At 56.0% G+C, this 13,399-nt stretch overlaps 1 protein-coding gene across 4 annotated transcripts in view; it reads right to left on the reverse strand.

Annotated features, from left to right (window-relative positions):
* TSPAN18 (tetraspanin 18) overlaps positions 1-13,399 on the reverse strand; it is a 184,641-nt gene that overhangs the window by 41,164 nt on the left and 130,078 nt on the right. The window contains exon 1 of one of the 4 annotated variants that reach the window (XM_086677623.1): positions 5,033-6,504. The exons of the other annotated variants lie outside the window; for them this stretch is intronic. The gene's annotated coding sequence lies outside the window, so the exon portion shown is untranslated. Of the gene's footprint in view, positions 1-5,032; positions 6,505-13,399 lie in introns of those variants that run through there. 4 annotated transcript variants of the gene reach the window in all.

Raw genomic sequence — 13,399 nt, forward strand, 5'->3', positions numbered from 1 at the left:
ATCACATACATATATATGTCATTTTATTTCAAAATATTTCCACAGTTGTTTTTTTAAAAATTTTTTAACATTTTATTTATTTTTGAGACAGAGAGAGAGAGCGCATGAGCAGGGGAGGGGCAGAGAGAGAGCGAGACACAGAATCCGAAGCAGGCTCCAGGCTCTGAGCCGTCAGCACAGAGCCCGACGCGGGGCTCGAACTCACAAACCGCGAGATCATGACCTGAGCTGAAGTCAGACGCTCAACCGACTGAGCCACCCAGGCGCCCCTCCACAGTTGTTTTAATATGAAAATAAGGTATTGTTCTCCAAGTCTTTGAGGAGTATTGGTATTCTCTTAGGACATACTGGGCTGATCCTGAGAGTCTGGGTACCCCCGACTCGGGGAAGAATGCCCCAGGCCCTGCAGGTACCTACCACTCAGTCGAAAGAGCATCATCCAAAGTAGAAGACCCCAGCACAGGCTCGACACCCAGTACCGCCCCAAAAATGCTAGCTTCGTGCCTTCATTCATTCCCTCCCTCCTGCTTGGTCCAAGGGAAACCTCCTGGGGGTGGCCACAGACCCAGATGGCAGGGAGCCTCCCACAGGCCTGCACGGAGACGCCGGACCTCATTATTCCAACAGAGACAGAGGGGAACCCGGGCGAGGCTCGCTCCTCCTGGGGAAATGGGCCTCGGCCTGTTAGCGGGAGGGGAGCGTGTTATGAGCCTGCTCAGCCAGCCAGGTTCACTTGCCACGCTAACTGGAACACGTAATGCTTTGTTAATATAGTCTAATTTGGGGAGGCTGGCGCACTGGGGTCTCTGGGGTCGGGGTACGGTGTGGGGGAGGGGAGCCCCTAATGGTATTGGCAAAGAGGGCTGGGAGAGTGGCTGAAACGCACTTTGGTGTTCGGCACCTGCCTTGCAAAATGACATCTTAATCCAGCATCCAAAGGCTTGAAGTCCATTGTGCGGCTGTGTGTGCGCATGTGTGTTTCTACGTGTATGTGTGTGTATGAGGGTGTATGTGTGTGCATGTGTGTGTGAGCGGTGAATACGGTGGCCAGCGGATATGGGCAACCGTGTGCGTGGGATAGGGGTGTGCAGGGGTGCAGGACTGTGCGGAGGCGGGGAGGGAAGGGAACGCAGCAGCTCTATCACACCTAAAGGCAGAACACAGCGGTCTAATTTCGAGAACGCAAACAAAGACATCTATTTTCCCAGGAATGGCTCACCCAGCCCCTATTAACACTAATTAGGAGGCCTGGGAATTCCCCATAACTTCATAATTACTGTTAACAGACTTCACAGGGGCCGCGAAGGAAATGGAACACCCCTGTCCTGTTTTCACAGCCAAGGTGATGATGGTTCAGGTGGGCACCCCCCCACCACCACCCACAAGGCACGGGGATTCCCCCAGGGGGTGCTGGGTGTTCAGACTGCCCGGGAGGCAGAGGTGGGGGGGGAAGGGGCGCCCTTGTGGGGAAAACTCACTCTGTGGGGGCTGGGGAAATAGAGTTAGGAGCCCAAGGAGGGCATGGACACATGCCACATGAGCCTTAAGCTTTGAGTCTGGAGGTCAAGGAGCAGACAGACCACTCCAGGCCTCAGGCCACCCTCTTAGCCCCTGTCCGTTAAGATGAGCCGTATTTTAAAGGTGGCACCAAAGAGCTGGCAAGACCGCAGCAGTGACTTCACGGTGTCATCAGCAACCCCCCCCCCCCCCCAGCCTGCTGCACCCTGAAGCCAGACGCCTTAGGAAACCACAGTTAAGCCATCATGAGGATCCCTCAGCTGCTCGCCAGCGAGATGGCCACTTCTGCCAGCTGACAGGCGCAGGGACTTCCCAGAAGCAGCCCTGCGGCCCTTCCCGAGAGGCCTCATTCACGCCTACAAAGACCCTCCCCCTGGGCCACCCCCCTCAGCTCTGGCGGTCCTGCCGCAGGCTCTGCAAAGGCCTGTGGGGAAGCAGGCGCCAGCGCTGTCCCGGCGGTCCCCTGCGTCTGCCCCCACTGGCGTGATCTCCCAGCCCCCACCCCCAGGAAGCGCTGTCCGTCCGTCTAGCACTTGGGGCCTGGCTCTGCTTCCAGAAGACAGCTCTTTGTTCTTTGCTGTCTGCCCAGAATCTGAGATTCTCCATGTATTACAGAGCTGAAAGGCTATTTTCTTAATCATGTTAAAAAGGGCTCAAATGGTTTCAAATGCTGACTTTGGGTGCTGTTTCTTTTATGCTTTATACTCAGCTGACTTCTATCCTTTTTCTCATAAGGAACATGCATTATTTGGTATTATTCATTCACAAAGCATCGCGAAAGGGCCACTCAGGCCCTCCCACTCTGATGCCACCAGGTCTCTGCAGGTGCTGCAAGGTGGGGCCGGAATACCTTTGCCCCTGTGGTCAGCCTAGAGTACTTCTTCTCACCCTTCAATGCCCAGCTTCAGATTTCCTCAGCCGTGAAGCCCTCCCTGATTTCTCCAGCCGAGGCAGTGTTTCCTTCTGCTTAGTTCCTCAGTTTGGAGATCAGAAAACAAGGCCCAGGGAGGGGGCAAGGGCCTCGCCAGGCCTCACAGCTAGGTCATGGGTGGTGAGGGCTACGGTGGAATCCAGAAGGGCTTTTCTTTACAGCCTCCAGGGGTTGGGGGGAGGTTGGCACACACCCCGCCCCCCTTGATTCTCAATACCCCCTTCCTTCCCTGGAGCCAGCGCCTGCCCTGTCGGGAGACAGCCTTGACCTCCATCTTTGTTCTCCTCAGGAATGAGCCAGGATGCTCCTCTCTGTGTGCCCCCAGGGGCACAAATCAGTGAGGCATGGGATGAACAGAGAATGGCCTGGTTGTTGTTCCACAAAGGGACGTGTGGACAGGAAGCACTTGGGACCCTTCCTCCCTCTCTGGAGCTCAAGGCTGTCTGAATGGCCACCCCTGCAAGGGCCAGGCCTCCCTGCCCACCCAGCCCCTGCCCTGGCCTCTCCCTGGCTGAGCCGCTGGAGGCCACGCCCCCTGAGCCTGACTCTCAGCTGTGCCCCTGAAGAGCGGCCGTTTCACATACCCGAGCCTTACAGATTACCAGAAATACTAGTATTTCATAAGACAACCTACCATGTATTCAGCATTATTCGGAGCCAGGGCACTGGTTAGGTGTTGTTGTTGTTAAGTTTATTTATTTATTTTGAGAGAGAGAGAGAGACGGTGTAGGAGGGGCAGAGAGAGAGGGAGAGAGAGAATCCCAAGCAGGCTCCACACTTTCATCGCAGAGCCCGATGCAGCACTTGAACTCATGAACCGTGAGATCATGACCTGGGCTGAAGCCAAGAGTCGGATGCTTAACCGACTGAGCTCCCCGCCCCCCCCCCCCCCCCCAGCATCCCTGGTCAGGGGCTTTATATACCCCATGGCTCATCCGCATGACTGCTTACCCTTTCAGTCACCTGTTACCACTCCCATTTCCCATGGGAAATGTGAGGCTCATGGGAAATGAGGCCACTCCCCCAGGGTCAAGAGCTTGAGGTGACTGAGCTGGGACTTAAGTCTGGACCTATGTGGGGGTTATAAGCCTGGCTCCCAAGATAGTTATATGGATTGGATGAGATAATTGCACAGGCTAAGCGTTCCACAGATAATAACGCGTCGAACATTACAGCTTGCCTCATTTTCATTTCATAATGAGAGCCAGCACTGCGGTGACCTGGCCCGGCCAAGAGTCGATAGGCAGGCAGGGCAGACCCCCTCCCCCAACAACCCCCCGCCCTGCCCCGCCCCAGCAGATCCTACCCCTGGAAACCCCAGGGCCCAGATTGCTCCTAGCCAGAGAGTATTATTTGAGAGTAAATATTATTTTACCCTCCAGCTTAATCCAGACCAAGCTTATCTTTCCCACCGAAAAGCCCACAGCCCGCAGCAAGTTAAGCCCTTCGCTGCTTTCCTAACTGCAGGTTTGCAGCTTTGCCGGGGGAACCACCAGATCTCTGGGAAAGCCCGATAAGTGGTCTGGTATTTGGCAGTGGCATCAGAGAGGCTGGCTCTGGGCTGGGCCGTCCGGCTTTCCAAGCCCACGCTGGGTTGGCCGGGCGGGGGGGGGGGGGGGGGGGGTGTCCAAGGGAGAGAAGGCAGCCTGGGGCACATTCCCCTTCTGCGCCCCAGGGCAGATCGAGCTACAGTGCGGGTAGGGGAAGTGAATCGTGGCCTCCTGTTTCATGCTGAGTCCCATTTGGCTAGAAAAGTAACACGGGGATCGGTGGGCTGCCAGGCCCATCCTTCTCCTCCAGTTACACCACGTCTGTTTCTTCCTGCCTCTTCCTTTGAAGCATGGGAAGAACTCATTCAGACCAGAGGCCCTGAGCCTCCCCGTGCCCCAGGTTTCTCTAAGGGGGGGCCCTCTAGATGGCGAGAAGTTCCAGCAGACTCCATGCTGCTGCAGGCTGTTGAAGGGATCCTCAAAAGGTCCAAGGAGCCAGCCTGGGTCAGATCGGCCCCTGGCCAACCCCTGTCTCGCATCCTCCCCACGTGGCTGTCCACCGAAAAGCGCTGGTCGGGCGGACGTAGACCCGAAGGACCCACGTCCAGGCGGGTGGTCTGCGTGGGTCTTGTTGGCAAAACTAGAAACAATGGGTGCAAGTTACAGGAATACGAAGTTTGCCCCGATTACAAAGGGGTGCCACGCAGCTCAGTTGGTTGAGCGTCTGACTTCGGCTCAGGTCATGATCTCACGGTGTGTGGGTTCAAGCCCTGCATCGGGCTCCGTGCTGACAGCTCAGAGCCTGGAGCCTGCTTCGGATTCTGTTTCCCTCTCTGCCCCTCTCCCACTCATGCTCTCTCTCTCTCTCTCTCTCTCTCAAAAAATAAATAAACATTTAAAAAAAAGTTTTTTTTAAGTTGGATTTGAAATCAGACAGGCCCAGGGTTTAAATCTGGCTTCACCCACTTCCTACCTGTGTGACCCGGGGTAAGCGCCTCAACCCCTCTGAACTACAATTTCGTCGGCTGTAAAATGATTCCATCTTGGAGGACGAACCCAAGGATCAAATGACATCAGCAAGCCTGGCACTTACCATGTGATCAGGACAAGCAAGTTTCTTTTAGTCCCGGGGTTAGCGAGCTGGCTGTCGCCACTCGTATTCAAGCAGATGTCAGAGGGTCCTCGTGTAACGTTGGGCACACAGGATTTCCTTCCTGCACTAGACTAAAGATTGCACTCAGTGTCTCCAGGAGATCTCCCAGCTCTAAGAAAACGCACCAGGACGTGGCCTCAGCCGGCTGTGGAAAGGTGGGCGTATCAGTGAGTGGGCACCGTCTCCTCGCGCCTCTGCCAGGATATAAAAAACAGGCATCCACACGTGGTATGTGCTTCCATTTATATGAGATGTCCAGAAACGGCAAAATCTCCAGAGGCAGAGAGGAAACGGCGCGAGCCTGGGGCTGGGGGTGGGAACAGGATCTGATGGCAAGTGAGATACCAGGTTTCTTTTTCGGGGGGTGATGGAAATACTCTCAAAGGACCTTGTAGCGATGTTGCACAACTTCTTACGGTTACTACAAGTCAGTGAATCATGCCTTTAAAATGAGCGAATTTCACAGCAGTGAAAATTATACTTCCGTAAACCTGTTAAGAAACCCCAAACAGTGACACCAGCAACAAAGTCCAGAGGGGCCGACGCACGGTTGGGGGTGATGCCCACACCCTGTGGGAAGCAGTGGCAGCTGAGGCCTGAGGTCACCGCCGGTCTGGGGACTCCTTCTCCACCGGTGGGTTCACAGTGGCGCCCTCTGGTTATTCCTTACCCCGTGGGAGAAACTACTACCCACCCACCAGCTGGCCTCACTAACACCCCGAAGTGAAGCCCCAGTGATACGGGGAGGCAGCTTCTGCAGAAGGATGGGGAACCTGGAAGGGGGCAGCATGAGGGAGGAGGCCTCCAGGAGACAGGCCTCCCAGAAGCCTCCGCAGATCAGTGCTGGAGGGCGGCTCGGGGCATCTTAAAGTTTGGGGTCTCTAAGTTAGGAGGAAAGCCGAAGGCGTGGCTTGGCCTGGTCTGTAAGGCACTGGTGGGTCCACTTGAGGGACGTGGGGACAGAACCAATCACGTGCTGGGCACTGCTATCTGCCGGGGAAGGGCTGACATCTCTCCTGGGGATGTGACACCCTCGGGCCTGCAGATGAGCAGAGAAGACCGGTCTCCGCTCGGGGTCCGCACACTGAGGAGAGATCCGACTTGCTCACGGTTGCTCCTGTGCAAAGCAGGAAAACAACTTTCAAGGCCATCTGAGCACTGCTGTCTGCACTGATAGCGAGCTCTCCGTCGCCAGTAGTATGTAAGCAGAATTCAATGAACACCTCTCAAGGAGTCGAAACAGAGGACTTTGAAACCCCTCCTGGTCCGGCAAGTTGGGGAGGCCAGGAATCCTTGCCGGTCGCTTCCCTCAAGAGTTAAATCTGCACTCAGAGCGAAGCGGAAAGGCCTGAGCCATCCTGAGGGAGGGGGCCTGGCACCTCCTCTACCAGGACCGCACCTCCTCCCAGCGCTCACCACACACCCGCACTGATTGCTGGTTTGGGCTAACGTGATCCTTGAATACACACAGGCCAGGCCAGGCAGCTCAGGGCTCCAAGCGAATGCACTGGGGCCTGAACTACGCCAGAGGCGGGGGCAAGGGAAGCAGAGGCTGCCGGCCCAGAGCTGCTGGTAAGCCGGTCGAATGGGGCCCTGTCTGGCCCTCCAGCCAGACGCGGGTTTCATACTTGCCCACCGTCAGGCATGCAGGGGCCTTGCCTCTCCCCACTTCTGGCCTCCCCAGGGACTCAGGATCCTGGCGGCAGTCTGCAGGTTCCCCCCGCTCAGCCCCAGACTCACCGCAGGATGAGCTCATCAGAGGCCCCTTCCCAAAGGGGAGCCCCAGGCCTGGGAGAGGCCCCGGCTCCCTTTCCTGTGCCTGCCTGGCCTGGCCCTAGGAAGGCAGTGAGGGAGGCTGGGCCTCCAAGGAGAAGGCCGGGCTGGGGGTTTCTCCCGCCACCTCCTCTCCAAGGTGCTGGCACGCCAGCCCTGAGGGGCGGAGGCCAGGCGCCTCCTGACCCAGCCCACCATCGGCCTGGGCCCCTCTCAGGCGCTCCCAGCCTCCACCCAGCTCCACCGTCAGAGGGGCTCTAGGCATGCTGCTGCGTTTCTTGGTGCGGCCACCAGGTCTGGGACCTAGCCGTGCGGACAGAACCGTGGTCTCCTCTCCCTCAGAGATGGCAAACGGACACTCTGGAGTGGAAGGCATGAAGCCCAGACTAATCACAGTGCAAGACAGAGTGTTCCCGAGGTACAAAGAGACGGACAGAAGAGGGCCACCCGGGCTCCAGCATTCAGTAGTGGCTCCCCGGTGTTCGTGTTCTGGCAACAGGGCAGGACTCCTCCAGGACCCAGGGTATCCCCGCCCCACCCTGCTTCCTACTCCCCATCCACCACAGGCTCATCCCTGCCCTCCAGAAGACAGCCCGATACCTGCTGTGGTCCAGAGACCCTTCACCTCAACCACCTGTCTTCCCAGGGTGCAAGTCTTCCCTCCCCCCTGCATAAACCTTTTCACGGCTCTCCAGCACTCCTGGGGAAAACCCAACTCAGAGCACAAGAAGCCCATTGCTGAGCCCTCCCCTCCCCCCCATGCTCCTCCCCCACTCTGCCCCAGCAATACCACTTACAGGTCCTGAACGCTTCTGTTCTATCATGCCTCAGGGACTTTGCATGTGCTGATCCCTCCGCCGGGAATCCACTCCCCTCCCCCAAGTCACACACAGATTTCTTTGTCCACCTCTAAGTAAGTCATTCATAATCCCTATCTACGTGGACTGTGTCACCGTGGGCTGTGTCACCCTGTCTACGTGCCACTGCATCACAGGGCCCTGGACCACTTGCCACCTGCCTGTTGCTCAGTGAGCCTTGAACTTCAGCTTGCATCTCCAGCCCCGGGGGAGCCTGTCAAAGTCTAGACTGCTGGATCTCACCCGCAAATCTCTGATTCATGAGGTCTGGGGAGGGCGTCTGAGATCTGCATTCTAGCAAGTCCCCAGGCAATGCTGAGCTTGCTTGTCTGAGGACCACATCTGAGCCCTCTGAGCTCGATCTTGTCTGATTTTTCTTTCATTTCCAGTCTCTGAACCAATCTGGTTTAGAGTTGGCGTTCGGTACCCAAATGCACGAAAGGTCCCGGTCTATCTGTGGTAGCCAGTGTGGACGGCAGGAGAATTTACTGAGACAAATTTTCCTGATTTGTTTGCTCTGCTGTGGGAGCTCTCTCTCTCTCTCCCTTTTCCCAAGATGGCGGCCAAGTCTTTGGATCCCATGTCTTGGGGGCTGCTGGCTCCCAAGGCCAGGCACAGAGGTTGCTGGGCTAGGAAGACCGTCCACCCTCTGGGCCCTGGAAACTTCTCGGCGGGGCATAGGCTGGAGCCTATGAAGGTGGAGGCGTGTAAGCCTGGGCAGGGGGGCAGGCAGAGGCAGCAGGCCCGGGGAGAGGGTTGTTGAGCATCTCTGGATATCAGCAAGAAGTGGGGGGATCCGAGAACGACAGGCCCGAGTGCTGGAAGAGCCCTCCCACCAGGTGGCAGGACTTCCACGGGGCCACCCTGAGAAGCCCGGGCAAGGCTGGAAGGCTATACACCCAAACTCACCGCTTGGAGTTGCAGCCAAACTCCACTCTTGGGCCCAGGATGGCGTGGAAATGGCCACGGCCCGCTCGCCCTCCCTGGACCTCAAGGCTCGCCAAAGGAGCCTACCCTAAGTGTTCTGGGCCACACAGGCGCCACCAAGACCCCTACAGGACGCTATTAGCGCTATCGTTTTCTAAATGACAACACTGAATTTGACAGAGGCTAAGTAACATGCCCTGGGGGCAAGAATCCTCCCTCCCCAATATGCCTGGGATGGAATGTCCTTCAAATGGGTAGCGGGGGCTCCGTGGCAGATGGTCAGAGCTAAAGAAGTAAAGGCACATGACACATTTGGCACCATCGTGATGCTAAAATTCAAACCTGCTGTGGGTCCACTTAGTGCCAGTGATGCACCAGGCCCCATGCTAGGTCCGGGGCTGTTCCTGATGGAGGGAAGGAGTGTGGCACCAGAGGGCAAGCTGCGGACGTGCAGACTCTCAGGAGGCGGACAGGAATGAGCGAATGTCTTGCCAGGAGCATGTAAGCTCGGGTTGGACTGAGCCTGGGGCTCCCTGACAGAAGAGGGAGCCAGGCCTGCATGCGGCCAGACACAGTGTCGGTGAGTCTGTCCCTCCAAGCCTGGCCTGAAGGTGGCCTGCCCCAGGCCACCTGCCAGGACTCCAGGACCCGGAACGCTGGAGACCCTCAAGACAGAGAGCAAACTGCAGCCAGGATGCCAGGCTATCCCCTGCTCCAGTGGGACCACTGAGGCCTGGACTTCTGGCCTGGACGGCAATTCAACACAACAGCCACCTGATGGCTGTCCTCACCTGACTGCACACTTGTCCCCTGCTCCTGGGGAGAAAAAAAAGGGAGGAGAGTTCCAGACTTGGGAAGCTGCACACTAGGCAAGGGAAGGAACTGGCTGGCGGTGGATGAGGCATTTGCTTTTTAATTTAAATCCTCCTGGATCATTTGAATTTTTAAGGAGCACATATTACTTCTGTAACGATAGCTTTTAAAAATAATTTTTTGTCTGAAAAATGCAAAGCAGTATGCAAAAATCGGTTTGGAAGAGAGAAGTCTATGCAACAAATAGCCTAAGGGGTCATTAAATACATCACCATCATCCTTCTGGTACATTTACCATGTGCCCAGAGCTCGGCTCTGTGTTTTTATCCCCATTATTTAATCTAAGCTCATCACAGCCCTCTGTGTTGGATGCTATTAGTGCTATCATTTTCTAGATGAGGACACTGAATTTGCGAGAGACTAAGTAACATGCCCGAGGTCACCCAGCCCTGGAGCAGGGCTCTAAACTCTCGAGTGTCAGGGAGCAAGCTCCACCCTAGATCAGGGTGCGCGCGCCGTGCTGCCTCCTGAAACTGCAACTGAGAGATTGACAAGCTCAAAAACCATTTGTTTGGAGTCCACTCTGTGACTTGAAAACCACTGCGACTGCCCAGGAACCAAAATCAAAAACAAAGCCAGAGCCTGGTGTCTCCAACCACCTTGGAAACTTGGACCGAGGCTAAGAAAGCATGTATGACGGGGAGCCCACTGCCGCCTGTCCATCTGTCCGTCCACTCACCAGCCACTGACTGAAGGCGCTGCGTGCCCGGCTCTCTGCCGGATCCTGGCAACCGAGGACCCACGTGGGCGAGAGGCCCACGACCACCCAGAAAGGACCAGGTGAGCACAGGGCAGATTGGACCCCTCAGGGCCTTCCAATCTGTAGGCTCTGCTTCCTCTGCAAATTTCCAAAAGCTCTTGCAGTCGGAGATCCAAACAGACATCAACAGGGGAATGAATGAGACACAACCCTGCAATCCGTGCCTGGTGGCAAGCCACTCTTCTTCTCCAAAGCACTTAGTTTGCATAACGCTGAACCAGGGCTTGGCAATCCCAGCGGTCTCTCCGGTCCACGTGTGTTACCAGGCCAGTTAACTGCACTGGGTTCTCTGGCGTTTCACCCAAGCCTTTGCCCCAAGATGGAAAGGGAGAAGGTAGGAAAGATCCGGGAGCCGGGGAGACAGGTGGGATCTCTCCCAGGGTTCCAGCCTGCAGAGCTGAGGGCACCATGCTCGGCGTGAGGTCCCTTGGCCAACGGTGTCGGCGGGGCCAGCTGGAGGTGCGGCAGCCTGAGCTGCTGAGAGCAGGGAGCTTGGGTGTCCCGTTCAGCTCTCAGAGGCCCAGGCACACAGCAGGTGTTCAGGAAATATTTGAGTGAATAAATGTAATTTTGAGGAAGGCAGCTCTCCCCTACGGGAGGGGTGTGACTTGTCCTGATCACTGTATCTGGGGGACATGGACTTAAGCTGCCCAAAGGCACCTACATACCAAAGACTCTACTGAGGATTCCTCCCAGAGTCATAAAACTGAAAATCTAAATAATAAGAACACCCACAGCATGAGTGCTATCACTCAGTACTGACCCTCTGGTGGACAAGCTGGTGAGCGCTTTATCTCCTTTAGTGACCTCATGGAATCTCCACATCCGTCCTGTGAGATGCGTAGTGTCATTATCCCCAATTTACAGATGAGAAAACCGAGGCTCAGAGGGCCAAGGCCATACTACTGGCAGAGCTGGGATCTGCACCGAGGTCTGACTTAGAATTAAAGGTCTAAGGCTGGGAGCCCCCCCCCCCCCCCCCACGCATTTCACAAACGACAAAGTACAGGACAGGGAAGCTGAGGACATCCGTGGCAGGGCTGGGACAGGAACCCAAGTCTTCTGACTTCCAGCCCAGGCTCTGTCGTGACTTGAGAAGTTACAGGTGAATGGGGCGCCTGGGTGGCGCAGTCGGTTAAGCGTCTGACTTCAGCCAGGTCACGATCTCACGGTCCGTGAGTTCGAGCCCCGCGTCAGGCTCTGGGCTGATGGCTCGGAGCCTGGAGCCTGTTTCCGATTCTGTGTCTCCCTCTCTCTCTGCCCCTCCCCCGTTCATGCTCTGTCTCTGTCTGTCCCATAAATAAATAAAAACGTTGAGAAGTTACAGGTGAACACGGTTTCTCTGTTCCATTAAGAACCTTGGAGTTGGGGGGATTCATTACTTTGGGTCCCTTCTTCTGAACGGCCCCTCCGCAACTCCCCTTCCTGAGGATGGAGGGGAAAAAAGGAAAATGGAAGAGCCACTTGACTCCAAACCCGGGCTGTCGTTTAAAGGCGGATTTGAGGATGGCCACGGACCTGCACGCAGCCAAGCCTGGAGGCCAGCAGGGAAGAAGCTGTCCGCGTCCATCCTGTTTCCTGCCTGGCACAGTCTTCCAAGCCCTAGGCTCCCACCTCCAGGCTTTCGCTCTCACTGTTTGCTCCTTCCTGGCATCCTTGCCTGTCCGGTACCCCAATTTTCGAAGCCCAGCTGGAATGCTCTGCATTCCCGGACTCCTCACCACCGTCCCCACCCGGAAGTGACCTCTGGATCACTGGCCTTGGAACCTACAAGCCTTCTTTTATAATTCTGCTCTGGACTCTCTTATTCTCTACTTTGAATGTCTTTGCTCTCATGTCTCTCTCCTTATGACTGGCCGGGAGCCCCTTGAGAGGCTGAATGAGCAAGGTACAACCAGAGTGAAGGCTGGCCAATTCCTTCCGGTTACTTGTGCACCTCCCCCCACTGGGTCTGCACACAGATCTCTAACCGTCACCCCTGTCCCTCTCCAGGACCTATGGCAAGCTGTGTCTTGTAAGTCCTACCGGGTGAGGACCAAGCCATTCTAGAATCTCTGCAGCGTCGGTGGGGGCTTTGGAAAATAGCGTGGAAAATAATTCAACTCGTAGACTTTCACCAAGTTCAACTATGGCTCAGCACTGAACGAAACCCTGGACAAGGGGTGTGGGGGGGATGGGGGGGAAGATACCGGGAGGAAGGGTCCTGCCCTCAGGGGCTCTCCCAGAGGGGAGGGCGGGGACCTTTCAGCTTTGCTCAGTCTCTATCCCTGGCAAGTAGAGCAGGTCCGGCACATGATGAGAACACAATAGTCACTGGCTGAAGAAATGAATTAACACTCATTGACCCAGCAGCACTGAGCACACCATATAAGGCAGGATAGTGCTGAACACTGAGCTGGTCTATGTGGTGAGTCAGAGCTGCAGAATCCACAGGCAAGAGACGGAGAAGAGAGAGAGAGAGAGAGAGACACACACACACACACACACACACACACACACACACACACACACACACACACTGGTGAAGGGCAAGGAGGTTTGTGGTTGACCAAAATCAAGCAAAGGATAGAACACAAAAAGCACTTGGCCACAGTTGTCTGGGAGGCGGCATCATATGCTGTGGTTTTCAATCTTTTTCCTACAGAACAATCTTCTTTCAAATGAGATCATACACCGCACCCTAAATGCATAACAGAGCTGCCACGGTGGACGTCAGCGAAAGCCAAGAGGCCGGCCTGCTCCCATGTTCCCTGGAGCCCCACGGAGGCCCCTGGGTTCCACAGAGATGGGGTCCTTGCTCAGTCAGCCCTGCCTCTCCGCTGAGACGCCTCAGTGCATCTGAGGGCTGGGCTGCAGTTGTTCTGAGAAGGGGGTCTTCATAGGCCCAGGGCTTCTGGGAGCCCATTTGGGGCAAATAAACCCTAAAGTGGCTCAAGAAACTTTCCCCAGCCACGAGGGAGTCGGGGGAGGAAGGAAAAGGTCCTCCCAGCAAGTAGAGGGGAAACCAAGGCAGCAAGATATGGGGTGGCTGAAAGAGTGGGGTGGCTTCTCCAGTGCACAGCAACTCCATATGGGAGGGATGTTCGGGGCCAATCCTTCTGGAACACGAAGCATCAC

This window comes from Puma concolor, chromosome D1 (assembly GCF_028749965.1).
Source record: "Puma concolor isolate L17-30 chromosome D1, mPumCon1.1.hap2, whole genome shotgun sequence".
In the NCBI taxonomy this organism is placed as follows: Eukaryota; Metazoa; Chordata; class Mammalia; order Carnivora; family Felidae; genus Puma; species Puma concolor.